The 12,862-nt window shown below is 44.2% G+C and overlaps 1 long non-coding RNA gene across 1 annotated transcript; it reads left to right on the top strand.

Moving 5' to 3' along the window:
* Positions 1-273: 273 nt before the first annotated feature.
* LOC128329340 (uncharacterized) lies at positions 274-12,143 on the top strand. Its single transcript, XR_008309623.1, has 3 exons — positions 274-408; positions 3,995-4,221; positions 12,062-12,143. It is a non-coding gene; the product is annotated as an uncharacterized LOC128329340 (long non-coding RNA).
* Positions 12,144-12,862: the final 719 nt, after the last annotated feature.

Here is a 12,862-nt window from a genome sequence, read left to right on the forward strand (position 1 = left end):
TAAAATGTGCACATTTAATTAGCCCTTTCCGCTCCCTGAGTCAGGATTTCTGTCCTGCTTTCTCCTTCACAAAGTTAAATTTCATTGATTCAGAATTACCAGTCAGTGGGCTTTTGCTGCATTTTGTTCACATGCAACAGGGCTGATGCTTCCAAATGTGACATCATGAGCTTGTCATAGAGATTATACAGAGTAGTGTATGGGAAAGGCATGAGGAAAGCAGAGGACAAAGGACCTGTCCATTTTTATGCAGCAAATTTGTCATTTTGAAACCACATTGGAGAGCTGTGATTAACAACTTGATGGCAGTGCTGAATCAGGCACCCTGGAGAGAGATCCTGAGGACAGGAAATAGGTGTCTGTGACTCAATACTATTGCATACAATGAGGAATTGATCTTCAGAGAAGGTAAGGCTCTGTGAACTTGGAAAATGCATCTCACTCTCTTTGTTAAAGTGGTTCCCAGAACAATAAGCATGATTGCAGACTGGGAAGAAACACACAGGGAGGATCAGGAAGTGGGTGTGCTAGAAATTCCACCTGAATGACATGCTTTGGGAACAGGCTGACGGATGATCCCACCTAACAAAAAATGGATAAGAGCCTGTATTGTTTCATGCAGATGAGCTAGCACTATACTGTATGCAGTGCCTGGTTGTGTGTAACTCTTATCACCCCATTTTTTTTAAAAAAATATAAAAATAAAAAGCAAATATGCGAGGCAGCAACAATGGCAATTTCACACCGTGACAGAGTAGGCACTTGCCTATGGCAGCAAAATCTGAGGAGCAGCAAGGCACTCCTCAAATTTTGCCGCCGCTCTCTGGGGATGAGGGGAAAGCCCCCTTTTTCTCTCCTTAAAAATCTCCGCTGTGCGTGGCAGGATGCGGTCAGTGAAGGCCACACAGCGGTGGCTGCGTGGAGGGTGGCGAGGGTTAAGTCCCCCCCCCCATTACCTTTAAAATGCTGCGCAGGTGATGGGGCAGCAGGGTAGTAGTGGGCTGAGGTGAAAGTTCCCCCTTTTAGCAATGCCGCTGTGTGGGTGGCGAGGGCAGTGAGGGTGAGCTCCTTCCATCTCCCCTCCTCCCTCCCAATGGCTGCAGTCTGTTATGGGCCTGGCTTTATCCTGCCATGCGCAGTGGCAGTTTTTAAGGAGAAAAAAAGGAGGGCTTTCTCCCTCCAGCCCTACCCTTGCAGCAGCAGCAGAGGCGGCAAAGCCTTGGCTGCCTACAGGCGGCAGAAGGCTTAATCCGCCCCTGGGCAGCAAACTGTAGCAGAAAACTGGTGGAGTGACTGTTTAACTCTTTCCCCCACTTGGGATCCCCCCCCCTTTAAAATTATGGAGTTCCTTTTCTCCCCATGGGGGAAAGGATACTGCACAACATCCAGACTACTTAGGCATGACTAAGCACCATTCACATCAACAAGACAAGTTAGTCATGACTAACATGAAGCTCATTCATTTCAATGGGACTTGGTTAGGGTTGCCATATCCATGCTTACCAAATCCAGGTGGCCTAATTTGCATATTATCCGGCTTTAAGGTGGCTCCGGCTCTCCCTTGCCTCGCTCCCCACAGCAATGGAGCGAGGTAAGGGAGAATCAGAGCCACCTTAAGCCACATGAGGAGCCAATGGCAGGAGGCAAAGCCACGGAGCCTTTCTTTCCCCTACTTCTCTGCCCTCCCATGTGATCAGATCCAGAGCAAAATCCAGGCAAACCAGGCAGCACATTTTAAATCCGGGTAAATCCAGGTGGAATTTAGCAGCCAGTTGGAGGAGCCAAAATCCTGGGGGCTACCCTCAATTCTGGGGAATATGGCAAGGCTAGACTTGGTCAAAACTAACTTAGTTTGGAAACTGAGACCTGTGTATTTTTCCTCACGGAGAGACGTTTTATAACTACTTCCCTTGTAAGCATGAAGAAATACTGTGCAGATTTAACTAAGACTTTATTCAGAAGCAAAGCCATTTTTCTCCTTCTCCTTTCCCTCCCTCCCTTTCTTTCTGACTCCACCCCACACTCTATACAAGATTCCCACTGGGACAAACATCCAAACAACAAAACACAAAAGATTACTAGATAGAATATGTAGAATCCAAGGCAAAGAGTTGTGGCTTGCAAGGACAAGGCAATGGAGTGGAATTGGGAATATGAATAGTTTAATGAAATAGATATTATATACAGAGAAGCAAGTGCAGATTGCTTTTTCTGTGCTCTTGCTGGTGGCTGTTTGTTAGCCCCACCTCAACTCCAGGACTGGAATACAAGTAGCTAAAGCCCCATTCAAAAGCTGGCCTGGATCAAGGAATGGATCAACCAAAACCACCACAGAATACAACACAAAGCATCTGGGGGGTGATATTCACAATAAAATGCCCTGAAGGGAAAGAGTTAGGTACTTCCTTCCCACTAGCTGGTCTTCCGTCCAGGACCTCGCCTTCCATTGTCTACTTTTCATTTTTGAAAAGTATTGGAGTGTTGTTACATACAACTGCATATCATGTGTAATCTGGCCCTAAGGCAAAATATGTGCATATAAGAATGTGTGGAGGAAGTGTTGAAAGAAAAGAGTGTTGACACCATCCCACAGTAACCATGCTTTACTGTCTCAACTAAAGCATGCTCAACTTAGCAGGAAATCTGTTTATTATTACCAAAGGGAATCCGGTACCAGTGGGGATGAAAAATCTAGCATAACTGCTGAATTATACAAAACTGTCTATCCTTTTCCAGGGTTAAGCAGCAGAAAACATCTATTTTTCCTAGACTTCCTTTCACTTATATATATAATTTGCATTTTAAGAGGATAAACAGATCTGCATTCAAGCGAAGCACAGAACATATTGTTTGCAGATTTCAGTTTTCTGAGTATCTCAGCTTTGACAAGCAAGTTTGTAGCCCTCATTGTTACAAATAATATATGCAGTAGATGGATGGGTAATGCCTGAAGTATATCAAAAGCCAAATAGCATTTCTCATGGACACAGAGGCAATTTGTGTCATCTCTCAAACTGGGGATCCTAGGAGTCAGAACATAAGAACATAAGAACAGCCCTACTGGATGAAGCCCAAGGCCAATCAGGTCTGAGGCCCACTGAATCAGGACCAAGGCCACAGTGGGCTATTGTGTTTCACACCGTGGCCCACCAAATGCTTCTGGGAAGCCCAGAGGCAAGAGGTATGTGCATGCCCTCTCTCCTGCTGCTGCTCCCTTGCAACTGGTATTGAGAGGCATCATGCCTCTGAGGCTGGAGCTGGCCCATAGCTACCAGACTAGTAGCCATTGATAGGCTTGTCCTCCATGAATTTGTCTAAACCCCTTTTAAAGCCAACCAAGCTGGTGGCCATCACCACATCCCAAGGCAACGAATTCCATGAATTAATTATGAAAAAGTACTTCCGCTTGTCGGTCCTAAATTTCCCAACCTTCAGTTTCATGGGATGACCCCTGGTTCTAGTGTTGTGAGAGAGGGGAAAAAATTTCTCTATTTCTACCCTCTCCACTCCATGCATAATTTTATACACTTCGATCATGTCTCCCCTTAGTTGCCTCTTTTCCAATGTAAAAAGCCCCAGATGCTGTAGCCTAGCCTCGTAAGGAAGGTGCTGTAGGCCCCTGTTCATTTTGGTTGCCCTCTTCTGCACCTTTCCCAGTTCTACAATATTCTTCTTAAGATACGGTGACCAAAGCTGAACACAGTACTCCAGGTGTGGCCACACCATAGATTTGTATAAGGGCATTATAATGCTAGCATTTTATTTTCAATCCCTTTCCTAATTATTCCTAGCATGGAATTAGCCGTTTTCACAGCTGCGTCGAAATGTCGACTCACTGAGTTGACACTTTCAAAGAGCTGTCCACCACGACACTAAGATCTCTCTCCTAGTCAGTCACCGACAGTTCAGATCCCATCAGCATATATGTGAAGTTGGTGTTTTTTGCCCTCATGTGCATCACTTTACACGTGCTTACATTCTTTTGAACTTCCAGGTTCTCTTGCTGCACTCTGCTGCTTACTTCACTGGAGAACCCTGGTCCATTCTTGCTCTGTATGTCAGCCAGTGAATACTACTTGCTGGAGAGTGGGAGAGTGTACAACAGTGAAAGAAGATTGTGGTCTTCAAGCCTTCCTTTTAGGTTTCCTGGAGGCACTGTGGGAAGATGGATGTCAAATCTTTGGTCCAATCGAGCAGAGTTAAGGATCCAGATATTGCAAGGTAAGATGGCTCATATAAGTACCACACATTAATTAAGCACAAAGAAAGAGCACAAGCAAACAAGCTGTTTCCTACCGACATCATGTTGGAAGGAGGAGAGCTGGTCTCTTAGTAGTGAGCATGGATTGTCCCCTTTTCTAAGAAGGATCTGCACTGGTTTGCATTTGGATGGATGACTACATGACATGTGAGCCCTGTGTGCTGTAAGATATTACCTCAGGGGTTGGGACTGTAGCTCAGTAGTAGAGCATTGGCTTTGCATGCAGATCAGAAGGTCCGAGATCCCATGCCTCTGGTAAAGGCCTCTGGTAAAGGCCTCTGATGCCACTGGTAAAGGCCTCTGGAACCAGAGCTTGGCTGAGTTCCCCACCAAAGTTCCCCACCAAAGGCTTTTGAGTAAACATAGCAGTTGGGGGAGAAGGGGACAGGTTCATGTGTGGATTGGTAACTGGTTGAAGGACAGGAAACAGAGGGTAGGTATAAATGAACAGTTCTCACAATGGAAGGAAGTAAGGAGTGGATCTCCCAGCACTGTTCCCTCTAACAGGGATTCCCAGATGTTGTTGTTGACTACAACTCCCATAATCCCAAAACAAAAGCTATTGCAGTTGGGGATTCTGGGAGTTGTAGTCAACAACATCTGGGAATCCCTGTTAGAGGGAACACTGTCCCCCAGTGTCCCCCAGGGATCTGTACTGGGACCAGTGCTCTTTAACTTGTTCATAAATGATCAAGATGTTGGGGTAAACAGTAAAGTGGCCCAATTTGCAGATAACACTAAACTATTTAGAGTAATGAAGTCCAAAACAGATTGTGAGGAGCTGCAAAATGATCTCCAAACTGGGGCAGTGGGCAACAAAATGGCAAATGCGGTTCAGTGTAAGCAAGTATAAAGTGATGTACATTGGGGCAAAAAACCACCAACTTCACATATACGCTGATCGGATCTGAGCTGTCAGTGACTGACCGGGAGAGGGATCTTAGGGTCATGGTGGACAGCTCATTGAAAGTGTCAACTCAGTGAGTGGCAGCTTTGAAAAAGGCTAATTCCATGCTAGGAATCATTAGGAAGGGGGTTGAAAATAAAAATTAGTTAACTTGGCAAAGAGGCACCTTTTAATGTGGTGATTCTCTTTATTTAGCAGGGGGAGTGTAACTGGCCCTATCCACCCCCAGCACAGCATCCCTCCAGTGACTCTTGCTGGTGTCTATCTTGTGTTTCTTTTTAGATTGTGAGCCCTTTGGGGACAGGGGTCCATCTTATTTATTTGAAATTTCTCTGTGTAAACCGCCCTGAGCCATTTTTGGAAGGGCAGTATAGAAATAGAGTGAATGAATGAATAAATAAATAAACTTCCCAGCTAACTGCACCAGTGCAGTGGGGAAGCAGCAATTCTTGACACCTTCCCTTTCCCCAGGAAGCCCTCCATGCCACTTGAAAATATGTCCGTGAGGGTTGTACAGCCCTCAGGGACATGTGTTGTGGTAGCACAGTGGGCTTCCTTGGGAAGGGGAGGGCAGCATGAATTGTCACTTCCTTGCTGTACCAGTGTAGCTAGTTGGGAAGTTGTATTGGGCTGCTCTCTCGCTGCACTGGTGTATCCTTGCTCTGAATGTCAGCCACGGTCATACTGCCTCTTAAACAAGTTGTTCTGTATAGCCATCATGATTAACAGCCATTGATAGACCTCTCCTCCATGAATTTGTCCACTCCCCCTTTAAAGCACCTAAGCTGGCTGGACACAAGGGCAGCCTTTTGGTCTTTTCCAAGACTGTGATTCTGTGGAGTATAGAAAACTGTAGCGACACAGAGAGCAATAATCAAGATCCACCTACTAATATATCCAGTAGTGCTCAAACTCTTTGACCTTAGCACTTCAATTAATTACTTAGAAACCACACTGCTTTGCCAGGTGTCTTAAAAATCACAAATCCGTATTTAATTAGAACCGGGTATAAAGCACCAGAAGATAAGGTCTACAATTCTTTTTAAAAAATCAAATAAAAATGTATCCGTTGCCTTTGTTCTGTGAAAGGATATAGTTAATTAAGTTCTGTCTATCACATTTCTAAAATGTCATTGGCAACGGCAAAGTTTGATGTTGAGATTTTCTGCTGCAGGGGGCATTTCTGCCAACACTGTACAACCAATCAAGGTAGGGAAGCACCTATTCCAAAGAGATTGACACCTATGCAAAAGGGCTGGAGAGAGGGTTTGTTACAGCCTGAGCTGTAGTTAGTAACAGCTTTCCTGCAACTGAAGTGGATGGAAGGTCATGGGATGAGCATATTTCCCTGTGCCCCAAATGGGGGCAGTTGGGATGAGCACTTTCCCCATCCTCCCTTTTCTTTTTCTTTCCCCTGCCGTCTGAATATCTTGAACTAGGATTGTATGGAGTGGTGGAAAGTGTCTCCTGTCTGGATGGGGACTCTATATATAGTTGTATACCAGTGCAGAATTCTAAGGGCAACACATATAAACATGTCATTGTTAACTGTCCAGAGATGAAAGTTTGGGTGGTATACAAGTCAAACAAACAAACAAACAAACAAACAAATGAATAAATAAATAAATAAAATTAACTAGGACAGTGATCTTCACTATTTTTGGGGAGTGGGGGGCACCTTGGCAAAAAATCGAACCACATTCACTATATGAACCATTTCTGACCATGCTGATCCCTGCGAGTGTTGTGCTTTTCCCAGCTCAGAGAAGGGCTTGGGCTGTGTGTGTGGCTTTTTTCCAAGCCTCAACGTCATCTTACAGGGTATGCATGGACTGGTGGGAAGTGTAGTCCTTTCCAGTGCTTTCCCCATAGAGCTCTGTAGGGAAAGTGTTGGGAAGGACTACACTTTCCAGGGTTTCATGAGCACCTTCCAAGATGGCATTGAGACTCAAGAGAACTCTGCTTCCCATGCAGGAGCCAAACCAGTGCGGGGGAGAGTGCAGCATTGAGCAGTGGTGCAGCATTGCACATCTGAATGGTGCCGAGGAGCTGTGCAGAGTATTTGGCATTGGCTAAAGATTTGCAAAGGGCTACTAAACAAGTAGTCAGGGAGCCACATGTAGGGTTATGGGGAGCCACCGCTGGCTCCTAGGCCTTGCAGTGAAGAATACTGAACCAGGAGAAGAGAATGGTCCAGCATCCCACAGCTCTGAGATCATCTAGACTTTAATATGATGCATATAAAGGTGCATTTAACTTTGTCATCTAGCAGTTCCTAGGCTAAGGCAATAACTTTGGCTGGATTGCATAGATGCAATCTATTAGGTGGACTGTTATCCAGATTAACAAAGCACTGGTGCGATGGGAGAAGTACCAGAGCTTCTGAAGAGCTGCAGACTAATGCTGCTCCAGGACTCATGTGTGCATGTGTGTGTGCAAATTTTGATGACTTTCCCTTTTCCTAAAAGCACTCTGTGGCACCTGAAAATATGTCCCTGACGGCTGCGCAACCCTCTGTCTTTATTTTTACCCACACCCAATGGGGTATGCAGAACTGGTTCAAACCGAATCGGGTACAGTTTGAACTGGCCCGGTTCAATTGGTTCAAACTCAAACCAAACCAGCCTCAAAAGAAGGCCACCAGTTGGAGTTCAAACCAAACTGGGCCTGGTCCATTACGGACCAGTTCAACCCTGTTCTATGGGCAAATGGACTGAACTGCTGGTTGGTTTGACCCGGTTCATGGACCGACAGTTCAGTTTGAATTTGCTTTGGATTCAAATTGAATCACCAAAAAATGGTTCTGTGAACACCCCTAGCACCCAAACAAAAATTAGGGTGCACTTAGCTCAGCCGGATGCCTGTGCTACCCAGTTAATGGTAGTTTGGACAAGTCTAGTATGTCTTTTCCCTGTGACTGGGTAATCCCCTTACAATGGAAGGAGGAGCAAAATCAGATGTCTGTGTAGTCCCTGATTCTGTAGTCCTTTTATTATTGTGTTATTTCCCATTCTAAAGTAGCTTGGTCTGCTGTCTTACACTGCTTTTCTTTTCTCATTAGGGAAGTGAATTCCTCAGAGATTTAATTGGGTAATGCTGAGGCTGGAATAGCGGCATCTTACAGTCTCAATGGGCATCTTGACAGTTCTGTGAATTTTCACTCTTTGCTGGTAGCAGCATATGTATGTGGGGGACAGAAAGCTCTGAATTTAAGCACAGGGAGCTCAAGCAGGCTGGAAATAGAAACCAGCGCAGAACAAAAACTGATTTTCTTCCTGAAATATCAGCTCATAGGGGCTCAAGACATTTTCAAAGACAACGAACGGCATGCTGCTACCAGCACCAAGCTCAAGATTCAGGGTAGTCTTTGCCAGTTTATTTGGGCCATGACACATTTAGATAGATAGATAGATAGATAGATAGATAGATAGATAGATAGATAGATATAGATATAGATATAGATATAGATATAGATATAGATATAGATATAGATATAGATATATAATTATTTTATCTACTGCTCGGGGTGGCTCACAACAATAAGATAGACACAAGATACAATAAAAATAATAAAATTAAACAAAAATGAAAAAAAAAGTTGTCCAATTAAGAACTACAATCATTATAAGGTTCAAATTAAAACTGAACACTATAAAAAGCTAAAGAACCAAACATATAGAGAGAGCCAGCATGGTGTAGTGGTTAGAGTGCTGGACTAGGACCGGGGAGACCCGAGTTCCAATCCCCATTCAGCCATGAGACTTGCTGGGTGACTCTGGGCCAGTCACTTCTCTCTCAGCCTAACCTACTTTACAGGGTTGTTGTGAGGAGAAACTCAAGTATGTAGTACACTGCTCTGGGCTCCTTGAAAGAAAAGCAGGATATAAAATGTAAATTTTATATAGTGTGTGTGTGTGTGTGTGTATATATATATATATATATATATATATATATATATATATATATATATGATGAGGTTGACACTTGTGGACATTTTGGGTGGTGGATTTTGGTGTGCTGATCCCATTTTGGGCAAGACACTCAACACAGCAACAAAAGAGAAAGGAGACCAACTACCCTAATAAATAAAATAAATCTGTTGGCATTTATTCCAAAAATAGAGGCTGACATACTGAGGAAAATTACTCAAAGTAGTCCCATTGCAATTAAAAGGACAAGTTAGGCCTAAATTGTCCTTTTAATTGCAATGGGACTACTTTGAGTAATTTTCCTCATCCAATGAGTTTCAGCAAGTCGCTTTCTTCACTGGCACAAAAATAATTGCTTTTAATAGCAAAGAATTCTCCCACAGTGGTAATTCTGGCAAATTTGCTGCCTCATAGGCATCTGTGACATGTTAGGATCACCATTATTGGAAGACTATGCTATTAAAATAATTTGGTGGGGGTTGCTGAAGAATGGGTTTTATCAAAATGTGTTGGGCTTCAAGAAAATATTTTTGTATTACTTCCATACATCATTTGCATTTTTCTGCAGCCCTTTTCTTTTCTCTTTTGCTGCTAATCTGGGCTTGACCACCTCTCAAACCATGACCCAGCCCAATCCAATTTTTGAAAAATTTCCAGGATGCAGTAAAATGCCATTTTGAGATCTGCCATTTCGAGATCTATGTCAAAATCTTCCTTCTGCCAATGAGCTTGTGGGGATCTCAACATTTTCCCTGGAATGGGATGGCTTAACTGAGGTTAATCCAAATTAAATAGTTTGGAGATTGTAGCTGTGTTCTTTGGTTATTTTTTCTTTTCTTTTCTTTTTGTTTTTTGTCTAGGGAACTCACGAGTCATTTGGTACATAGATTTCTTCATCAAAAATATAACATTAATGTCCCATTAGATATTGGTCAGTATTTCTGTGTTTCACAATTCACAGATCAGTGTGGGCACAATTATTTATTTATTCATCACATTTTTATACCACCCCATCCAAAGGCTCTGGGCGTGCCAATGTTAAGCCCTTTTAAGTCCCACTGATTTCATTAAGAGAGCTAAAACTCTCTCATTACAAACAGGTGTCTGTAACAGCCTCTGTTTCCGGCTTATGAAACAGTAGATTGTTGTGAGATTACAGCTCGGCCAAAACTCCTTACCTTGATTCACATTTATATCAAGGAATGCTGAAAAATAGGGCTGATCAGGCCCATCCACCATTAAGTGGTATTTGAAGGGCATGCGGTTTGGACAAGATAAAATCTGTGTGCACTGGATGGGAGGGAGACAAGTTCCTCCCACACACAATGAAAGGGCACCATACTTTGGAAAGAATATTCTCCCATGTGCTTAAGAGAATGGATAGAATAATTGTCTGCAATATTCTCTTCAATTCTAATTAATATGTTGGTGAAAATTCTTTCCAAGAAGGCGTGGAGGGAGTCAAGCAGTGGCCCGGGTGCTGCCTCTGCCGTGATCCCCTCAGCCCCGCCCCCTGCATCTGATGTCAGACACAGGGGGTGTTTAGCCACGCCCCCCAACATCTGGTGGGGCAATTGGCCAGCGCAGCATTCCCTGCATGGCCAGAGCGACTTTAAAGGCAGGAAGAGCTGCTCTGGCCGCGCTGCAAATGCCGCATTGGCTGATCTAACTCCCAAAGACAGGGAGAGTCACTCTGGCCATGCTGCAAATGCAGCGCTGGCCAATTGAGCTCCCAAATGGAGCCACGCATCCCCGTTTGGGAGCAAAATCATGCCTCCCGCATCTGATGTCAGACATGGGGTGTGTGTCTGGGACACCTGGCACGGCCCCTGATTGGTAGCAGCCTGGGTTCTTTGAACCCGTTTGCCCAATGGTGGCTCCGCCCCTGTTTCCAAGTCTACAGGCACGGATGAACCTGGGGGCCACAGGATATAGGGGCGATTTCTGAGGGAGGGGCACATGTTCTGAAACTTTCTCTATGGAAGGGTTGAATATTCAGAATGTTTCAGCAACCAGGGGACAAAACAGCTCTGACCCTTTACCTTATTCTGAATCAGACCACTGGCCCACCGATCTGAGCATTGCCTACATTGCCTGGCAGGGTGTCCCTGGGGTTTCAGAGAGGAATCCTTCCCTGCCCTACATGGAAATGTCAGGGACTGAATCTGGGAACATTTGCAGGCAAACCATGTGCTCTGCTACTGAGATCCAGCCCCACCTCTGAACAGGGGGCCGGCATGGACAATATAATCCCATCCCTGTCCATGCAATTAGAACAGAGATGTTCTGAGAGAAGCCCCATCATGATGCCATCCGTCAACATCCCACCATCCTCCTGGTGTGTCTCTTTATTGTGTTTGTGTGTGGTGGGGGCAGGCTGTTCATCCCAATGACAATTCTACACATAGCTCAAATACTTGTTTATGAACAAGTATTGGGGCATGTGTAGAGTTGCCATTCAGATGAACAGTCCCCCCACATGACAAAGGGATATGCTGAGAAGATATGGAGACATCCACAGATAATGTCGCAATGGACACACTCTCTGTGTGTCCCCTTTCTAATTGTGTAGGTAGACTATGTCAGGGATTCTCAACATTGGGTCCCCAGTTGTTATTGGACTTCAGCTCCCATAATCCCTAACCAAAGGCCACTGCGGCTGGGGATTATGGGAGTAGAAGTCCAATAACATCTGGGGACCCAACGTTGAGAATCCCTGGAATATATCATCATTGGCTCGGGGTGAATGTTAGCAATCGTTTCTATAATTTCTTTGGCTGTTTCAAATGTGCTAATTCTTAGATGAATATTGAAATTACGGATTAGTCAGTGCAGGCCTGCGTAAAATGCTGGCACCATGATTAATTTTATGCAGCAACTTACATTTTTACTTTGGGATCTGTTTCTTCTGCAATAACACCCTCCGGGGGCTAATCAAATACTTCTTTGATTTTTTTTTTAAAGGCAAGAAAAAGAACCTTCTACAAAATCATTCTGCCAGGACGGATTAAAATAATTTTACTTTTGGGAAATAAATCACTTCTCCTTCCATTGAATGTGCATCTAGTTCTTTGCCACTGCTGTCAGTACGTTCTATGGAGTGTTATTTCTAACTGTGTGATATTTTTAGCATTACAGCTTTTTTTTCTCCCCTCCCCCCCCCCTTTTTTTTGGCAATTAGCCGTTCGTGAATCCATCTACTTGCTGTCACCGTCGTGTTCCTTTCATGAGATGTTTCCGTATCACGGCGTTAGATGCAGATTAGCTTTCTCTATTGCTGGGGTTGAAGCGTTCCTTTTATTTGCCTGACACCCTTTTTTCAGTGTCACTGGGTTTTATCATCCTCTCAGAACATTATTAGAACATTTTGTTAGAGTGCCATTTTCTCTTAAACAATAGACTTGCAGGGTGTGCTTGCAAGGAGGAAATATAATCAAAGCACTGTGATATATGTAGCTCTCCGTGGAATCTTTTTGGAAGCCAGCCCACCTCAGCAGAGTGGAGGTGAATGCTCTTGTATCATATGTACAGCTAAAAGCTTGAAATAATATTAACAATGGCTTGGTGAAAAAAGAAACATGCCTCACTTTGTATGGGAAGTTGAAGCAGAAGGCAGAACTGAGAACTCAAACATCAATAGATGAAAAAGCCATTTCCCCAACATTTGCTTGCCTTCCTGGCCAACTGGAATCCTGGCCTAAAGAAGATAAAGTCCCTGCCTGTGTGCACCAAAGGTCCGTCTCACTGGTTACCAGTCTGCTCCTG

The sequence above is a fragment of the Hemicordylus capensis genome, chromosome 6 (genome assembly GCF_027244095.1).
Source record: "Hemicordylus capensis ecotype Gifberg chromosome 6, rHemCap1.1.pri, whole genome shotgun sequence".
NCBI classification, from domain to species: domain Eukaryota; kingdom Metazoa; phylum Chordata; class Lepidosauria; order Squamata; family Cordylidae; genus Hemicordylus; species Hemicordylus capensis.